Below are 8,779 nucleotides of genomic sequence, written 5' to 3'. Positions count from 1 at the left end.
AACGTTTCAGTATTTTATCATTTAAGTATATATGAATATGTACAGATATGCAAATATATGCATGAGTAGCCATACGTAAAACAAAACATACATATCTGCACATATAAATATATAATAACAAATGCAAAAGCGAATGTCAGTGTGTCTGTGTCACATTTTTCAATTTTACTCCTTCGACCCCTCTCTCACTATTCAATGACACTTCTAATTCTATAATAATGAATGTGAAAGCGAATGACAGTGTGTCACACTTTTTCAACATTACTCTTCTGACCGCCTCTCTCACTATACAATGATACTTCTACTATTCCTCATGCTTTACCCCTCTCTCACTGTTCAATGGCTCTTCTACTATTCTTCAGACTTGGTTTTGTTCTTAATCCTAACATTTTGAAAAAATATTTCTCTAAATACTATAACTATTTCCAAAAGTAATTTCCAAAATAAATATTTTGAAAAAACCTTTCTCTAAATATTATAACTGTATCAAAGAGGGGTCGCTAGAATAAAGTAATAGTAACATACTTGGATCGTTGTAATCGACTAACCCGCTTCTAAATTTTCAGGCCTTGTGCTAAAATCTGGAATAACTATTATTGTTAGTAGTATAAGAAAGGTAGATTATCAGAATCGTCAGAGCTTTGGAAAAATGCTTTGCTATATTTGTTCTAGCTTTTAGCGTTCTCGGTTCAAATCTAACCAAGATCAACCTACACCATTTCGGGGTAGGTAAAATAAAGTACCAATCAAGTACAGGGTCCATGTAATCAATGAAACCCCTTACCCTCAAATACTGCTGGCCAACAGCCTTAATTAGAAATAAGAGGGCGAGCTGGCAGAATCTTCAGCACTGCGGGGGGAAATGCTTCGAATTATTTCGTCCGTCTTTACGTTCGGAATTCAAATTCCGCCGAGGTCGATTTTGCCTTTCATCCTTTCGGGGTCGATAAAATGAGCACCGGTTGAGCACTGGAGTCGATGCAATTGACTTGGCCCACCACCCGAAATATCTAACCTTAAACCAAAATTTTAAACTGTCATTCCCACTATTCATCACTCTGACGAAATTATTTAGTAGCATTTCTTCCAGTTTTACATTTTGGGTTCAAATACCACCGAGGTCAGTATTGCCTTTTATCTTTTCGGGGTCGATAAAATAAGCACAAATCGAACACTTGGGTCTATATAACTGACAAGTGCCTTCACATATTATTTCGGGTCTTGTGCCTATAGTAGAAAGGAATACTACCACTACTCTTTAGAATAGTATGTTTTTCCTTTATTTTTTCGTTAATTACTATAACAGAAATTAAGATATATTGAAATGCTGCATAGAATATATATAGAGAGAGGGGGGGGAGAAAGAGAGAGAAAGAAAGAGAGAGAGAGAAAGAGAGAGAAAGAGAGAGAGAGAAAGAGAGAGAAAGAGAGAGAGAAAGAGAGAGAGAAAGAGAGAGAGAAAGAGAGAAAGAGAGAGAGAGAGAGAGAGAGAGAGAGAGATGATGATCATCATCATCATCATCATGGTGCTGGTGGTGCTGGTGCTGGTGGCAGCGGCGGCGACGGCGGTGGCGGTGGTGGTGGTGGTGGTAGTGGTGGTGGTAGTAGTGGCTGTCCACTTGCGAGGAAAACAGTCCCTGGTCATTCTCCATACAAAATGTCAGCAACGTCTGCAGAATTTTAGGACCAGCATGTCTTGCACGTTGTCCCGTAGGTCCTCTGCACGCTTTTGATTTTACTCCGAAACAAGCCAGGTCAAGATATCTAGTGCCAATATGGGTCGCAGGCTCAGGAATCTGGGAGTGTCATGATCTCAAGGAAAACCGAAAGATCCCCAGAAATGTCCAGTACCATTCCTTTCACATATGGTTTATCTGAACAAAAGCTGAGAGCTGCCTCACTCCCAGTGGTCTTCAGCACGCCAGACACCAACTCAGGATTTCTGAGGGACTCTGCTATTGCTGGCTATTCGTGGAAGCTACACTGGGTTCATCCGTCCTTTTGACAGCTCTTGTTTTTAGTCCAGCTGGATTTTTAGCAATATTCCTCACCAGGCTTGCCTAGTGAAGGTTTCGGTTTAGTCGTCGACGACCCGACAATGCAACAAGTTGTACTGGATTTCATGTTACCAGTAGCACTTATGAGAGAGCTCACAAGCGACCTGACGTATACATACATGTATACATTCATACACATAGATTTCTGTGCGCATGCTTAAGAGTATCATAGCCAATATCTATACGGCTGTGTTTAGGCAGTTTGTGGGTGGTTGTGTATGTGCGAGGATAAAGGAAAGCGGAAGTGTAAAATAATTAAGACACTCCAATTTACAGTGACCCAGAAATCATTCAATTAGCGTTATTAGTATGCTCAGGGAGAGAGAGAGATGGGGGAAGAGATAGGGAAAGACACGTACACAAATGCATACACATATATACGCACAGAGAGAGTAAAAGGGAGAGAGAGAGGGGGAGATAATATATACATATATATTCTTTTCGTATACATATTGCTTTTATCTTTCTGTGTATATGCGTGTATGTGTGCGTGTGCATGAGTATGTAGGTGTTGAAATGTCTCCGTTAACAATTCAAGATAACCTATGTCATTTTGATACAGACAATTAAATTGTATTGCTTGGAAGAATAATATTAGTTTAAATGTGCTTATCATCGCATGATAATTATAATACATCTACTGTCGAATACATAGTTATTTATATTGACCAATGCACAGTAATATCATATTGAATTAGCTTTGGCACAGTTAAACACTCAATTTCGTTGTCAGTTCATTTTTACACACTGTGTTATTTGGTTGGTCTTGAAATTTAGCAGTTTCTTTGTCGGCATTATTTTCAATTATCACCGGATGAACAATCAGTATTATGTGAAAAAATAACACGATTTAGTCGGCATGACATGGATTCAAATTAAAAAGATATATGCACAGTTTTATCCCAAGACTAAAAACCAACGCGAACTTTTGGGAATTTTCAAACTTTGCTTGGAACTTGGTGCTGTGAACAAGCTATACAATTGTGATTGAAACGGAGAAATATTTCGCATCAAATCCGGTAGGTCTCAACTATATTGTATTTACTTTCATTGTATTTACTGCGAAAAGTGATATGTGTGTGTGTGTGTGTGTGTGTGTGTGTGTGTGTGTGTGTGTGTGTATAAATATGCACATATATCCATGTGTGTGTATATGTACTCGTATATATATGTATGAATGATTGACTGAATATATGTATAAACACATACACACACGTATATATGCACAAATAATCATATACATACATACATATATACATATATATTGTTGTATTTCGGGATGGTCATTTTTTTTGCTAAATAAACACACGCACTATATATTCGTTCTTCACTCGTTCATTGCTGCTCCTATTCTAACTCATGCCCATTGTTCCGAAATCTTTCGTCACACACGTGCGACTTCCTCCTCAGCAACACTTTCCGTCGACGTGTTAAATATAAATATTTAAGCAAGAGCTTATTCCATGGAATAAGCAGAGCAAGAGCACGTACGACGCCAGAAAGTGTCACTGAGGAGGTCACAGATGTGTGACGAATGATTTCCGAACAGTGGACATAAGCTAGATTAAGAACAATAATAAACGAGTAAAGAACGAATATACAGTACGTGTGTTTATTTGACAAAAATACGACCGTCCCAAAATGCAGCAATATCTCTTTCAACACACGACTTCCCATCAGTATTTTTGCAATACAAATTCATAAACGTGTGTCTATGTGTGTGTGTGAAATTGAATTGTTAATAAGAAGCATATTGGGAATGCTTGGAGCCCTTCATTACGATCGTTTCAATAGTCTTTTAGAATAATTATATAATTATACTTTTACAAGGCCATTCGAAACATAAGCCGGGTTGAACATATAACCCAACCCTAATTCGTATTGTAATGTGACGTGCATCAAAGCACATCATGAAATATATGTGTGTGAGTGTGTGAGTGTGTGTGTTTGTGTGTTTGTGTGTGTGTGTGTGTGTGTGTGTGTGTGTGTGTGTGTGTGTGTGTGTGTGTGTGTGTGTATGTGTCTGTGTGAGTGTGTGTGTGTGTGCGTGTCTGTGTTTCAAAAATAAATTTTAAAATCCGATGATAGGGTACAAAAGGCAAAAAGAGCGTATTAGGTTTACGCTCAGGAAAAATAAAAGGAAAAGTCTTATACACTTCTGCAGAAACGATTGGTGAGGAAACAAGAAATGGAGAGAGATCAGAACAAACGCTTCTCAATTAGACGATCACCTCCTGCTGAAATTATGTTCGCACTTGCACACAGATATAAATATTTAAATAAATGCATACATACACATTTACATACGCACACATGCACTGCGCGCGCGGCACTTACGGCACACACAAGACACACCCTTCATGCACAAATATGTGTGTGTCCTTGTGGAGGAAGTGAATGTCTGTGTTGTGTTTGGAAAGATATATGTTCCCTTACCCTAAGATAAGACACTACACCAGTACGTTTTTGGAAACATCTCTCTCCCTGTGTACTTAAGAAGTTAGTCTCCCTTAGATACTAATATTTTTTTTAAAACATTAGCCAATAGAGAGTATACTAACGAACTGGTTCAGATCTTTTTTGCATTCATTCTTTATAGTGGTTGTAGGCAATCCTTGATTATACTTTCTCAGCTGTCATTGTTAAGAGCAGCATAACAATGGTGAAAGATGTACCAACGAATCTTCTGACACAACCACTATCTGCACAGTTAGTTCAACATACAAGCTCATCTGTATTTATTACTTTTTGCTTCTATAACTATTTAGATATTTCTTATCGTTTAAATCGGAGCATTCTCTGGAAGGTAAATAACTAAAAGCTGATAGAGTGCTTTTAATATGACCTCTACTCCTTTGGAGAGCTGATGCACAATGCGTCTCATTACCCTACAAATATGAAATTCATACGGCTCCAAAAACCTTTATGCAGGTATGGCTGCGTGGTATGAAGATCGCTTCCCTACCATAGGTTTCGGATTCAATTGCACTGCTTGATACCTTGGGGAAATGTTTTCTACTAAAGCCCCGGATTGACCAAAGCCTTGTTAGTGTATTTGGTAGACGGAAACTGAGGAAGTCCATATATATATAATATATATATACAAGTGTGTGTGTGTGTATGATTGCTTCTGTTTATGCTTGTCCTCCACCATCGCTTGACAGCTGGTGTTGTTTTGTTTACGTCCCGAACCTCAGCTGTTCTGAAAAAGAGACGGTAGAATAAATACCAGGCTTAAAAACAATCACTAGGGTCGATTTGGTCAACCAAGAACTTTCTAGAAGGTGTCCCAGCATGACCGCAGTCTAATGACTGAAAAATATAAAAAGAACAAACAAGAAATTTGCATGCTTAGTATAACTTCAATCACTCTCTCCCATGTCACTCTCTCCCTCTCTTCCTTTCTCCTCCTCTCTCTCCTCTGTCTGTCTATCCTCTTTCTCTCTCAATCAGCAGTAACTTTCATCTTTCATGCCATATTAAATACTCGATTCGTTTTCCCACGCTTATTATAATTTTACTGTTTGAAACTATGAAATTATAAAAGCATTACATTTGTATAAACACTACATGAATAAATATAGTTCTCAGCAACAACAATAATAATGCCACCAGGTACATGTGTCCTCAACAATTATATTATGAGTTATGTCATTAAGTAGATTTATTCTCAACAAACACTACAAATCCTTACTCTTCTGTATCAGTAACAAACCACATTTGTAAACGTAAACGTAAAAATCAACCATTTAGAATTAGTCTTCTGAACAGCGTCGTTTAACTTCAACTTATTTTTATTAATTCATAGGTTCGAAAATATATAAAATTCACCAAAACAGCTCACAATATCCAACTCCTTCTAACCACTGATTCCGTTGGCCGTTTCTACTCTACAAGCTGTTGCTAATCAACTCAGATGCTGCACAAAGAGCACTAAAAGAAAAGATTTTTTGAAATACTCTTTTACTCTTTTACTTGTTTCAGTCATTTGACTGCGGCCATGCTGGAGCACCGCTTTTACTCGAAGAAATCGCCCCCAGGACTTGTTCTTTATAAGCCCGGTACTTATTCTATCGGTCTCTTTTGCCGAACCGCTAGATTACGCAGACGTAAACACACCAGCATCGGCTGTCAAGTGATGTTGTGGGGGGGGGGGCAAACACAGACACACATACATATATTTATATACGACGGGCTTCTTTCAGTTTCCGTCTACCAAATCCACTCACAAGACCCGAGGATATAGTAGAAGACACTTGCCCAAGGTGCCACGCAGTGGGACTGAACCCGGAACCATGTGATTGGTAAGCAAGCTACTTACCACACAGCCACTCCTGCGCCTATATAGCATATATAAAATATCAATAATCATTCTTCGATCATTTATATTTACTAAATACTAAAATCTGACAACCACAAGTTTAGGTACTGTAAATAGTTTCCAAATACACATATTAATACGGAATACATACGTACTTGCATACACACACACATACAGATACGCACACACACATACATACACACACACATACATACATACATACATACATACATACATACATACATACATACATACATACATACATACATACATACATTAGGAGCACTCCGTCGGTTGCGACGACGAGGGGCCCAGCTGATACGATCAACGGAACAGCTTGCTCGTGAAATTAACGTGCAAGTGGCTGATCACTCCAAAAACACGTGTACCCTTAACGTAGTTCTCGGGTAGATTCAGCGTGACACTGTGTGACAAGGCTGGTCCTTTGAAATACAGGTACTACTCCTTTTTGCCAGCTGAGTGGACTGGAGCAACATGAAATAAAGTGTCTTGCTTAAGGAATTGAACTCACGACCTTACGATCATGAGCCGAATGCCCCTAATCACTACGCCACGCGTTTTCACTACATACATACATGCATACATACATACATACATACATACATACATACATACATACATACATACATACATACATACATACATACATAAGTACGTACGTACACTCACAAGAAATACTGGTAGAGCATTCCCATCAAAACCTCTACCAAATGTACACATGACAGATTTGACATTGTTATTTGGAACAAAAAGAAGTCTTGCACATCACGCAAAATTTGCAGAAAGGAGAATATTTGTGGACAACCACTTCGAAATTTGCAACCCTTATTATAAATTTCAGAATGTAAAAAGTCCTTATAAATAGTGCAAGGCATTTTTACGAAGGCTCTAACGATTCTGCCTGGTCGCCGTCTTCACCATTCAGCCTCATTTGAACTCGTGACCGTTATATCACGTCACAAATTCAAGGTTAAACTTTTGCGCTCCAAAAGCAGAGGATAGCTGCGAAATAGCTAACGAAAGAAAAAAGAGGTAGTGAAGTCATTAATCGGCTAAGATAGAGCCAAAAATGTCATTATCACATTTATGTGAATAATATTACACGTGATAAGCATGTTCCCAAAAATATCACCAAAATACGACCTCCTGTTGGGTAGGATGACCGGCCAGAGATAAATTTAGATAATGCTCCTGTTATTAATTACACAACAACACGAAGAATGTTGGTAGAACATCAGATCTTCCTCCCAGTGCAAACATTTCAGGATTAATATATTTGTTTGTGGCATCTACAGTCATAGAAGTGGGCCACCCAGTATACATAAATATGTCTCAAATATCATTGAAAAGGAAAACATTTATGAATAACTGTTTCGATATCTATAGTCTCTATATTATAAGCTCACATATATACCAAAGAAGTTGGCATTTTTCTAAAGTGACAAATCTTTTTTCACGCTAAGAGTTGCTGAAGTATGGAACAAACTGCCGGCATCAGTTGTTTAGTTGTCGGAGCACTGCGTCCTTCAAAACTTCCATGCTTCTTGAGATTCGCCAACACTACACCTGATTTTCTCCCTTCCATACACACGCAAGCCTGTATCTGACTCATACACTGTTCCTTTTCCAGACATTTGTACATTACTGCATATTCTTTATACGCACTTTTGACAAGTTGTGGTGCACCTGAGCACTGTATACAATAATTTCATTATTATTGTTATTATCATTATTATTATTAATATTATTACTATTATTATTATTATTATTATTATTATTATTATATAGAATTTTTGGGCAAAAATATTCAAAAATCACACTCCTTCTAGATACAATCTATAAAAACAATGTTAAAATATGCAAGATTATTCTAATATTCAAAGTGTAATGCATCGTTTTTGTTACCCAACTTTCAAAAATTGGAGCTCTGATTCTTTGTTAAAAACTAGCTTCATCTCTGTGGAAGGGAAAGCTAAGAATAAGAAATGCATTCGTACATGTATAGTATGTACGTACATAAATATATCCAAGATAAAACGTGGTGATTCAATGATTATATGTTTTATAAATACTTTTCAAAGTTTATATTATTATTAAGGCGGTGAGCTGGCAGAATCGCTTGTGCAAAGTACAAAATGCTCAACAGCGAATCTACTGGTTCTTTATGTTCTGAGATCAATGATTACTTTTGCCTTTCAACCTTTCGAAAGTCGATACAATAAGTACCAGTCAAGTACTGAGGTCGATATAACCGACTAAACTCTTGTGCCGAAATTTGAAAAAAAAATTGCCTTCTATTTTCATTTACTTCAGTAGTTGTACAGCGGTCATGCTGGGGCACTGTCTGGAAGTGTTTAATCAGATAAATAGATCCATATTT

At 37.6% G+C, this 8,779-nt stretch overlaps 1 protein-coding gene across 4 annotated transcripts in view; it reads left to right on the top strand.

The window, feature by feature from the left end:
• Positions 1 to 8,779, top strand: part of LOC115216264 (G-protein coupled receptor Mth2-like) — a 100,318-nt gene that overhangs the window by 36,615 nt on the left and 54,924 nt on the right. For 2 of the 4 annotated variants that reach the window (XM_036506850.1, XM_029785463.2), the window contains exon 1: positions 2,618 to 3,076. The exons of 1 other annotated variant lie outside the window; for it this stretch is intronic. The gene's annotated coding sequence lies outside the window, so the exon portion shown is untranslated. One more of the 4 variants, XM_036506846.1, reaches the window with a different exon arrangement.

The sequence above is a fragment of the Octopus sinensis genome, linkage group LG10 (genome assembly GCF_006345805.1).
Source record: "Octopus sinensis linkage group LG10, ASM634580v1, whole genome shotgun sequence".
NCBI lineage: Eukaryota > Metazoa > Mollusca > Cephalopoda > Octopoda > Octopodidae > Octopus > Octopus sinensis.
The sequence above is the reverse complement of the archived record's forward strand: the minus strand, read 5'-3'. Positions and strand labels throughout refer to the sequence as shown.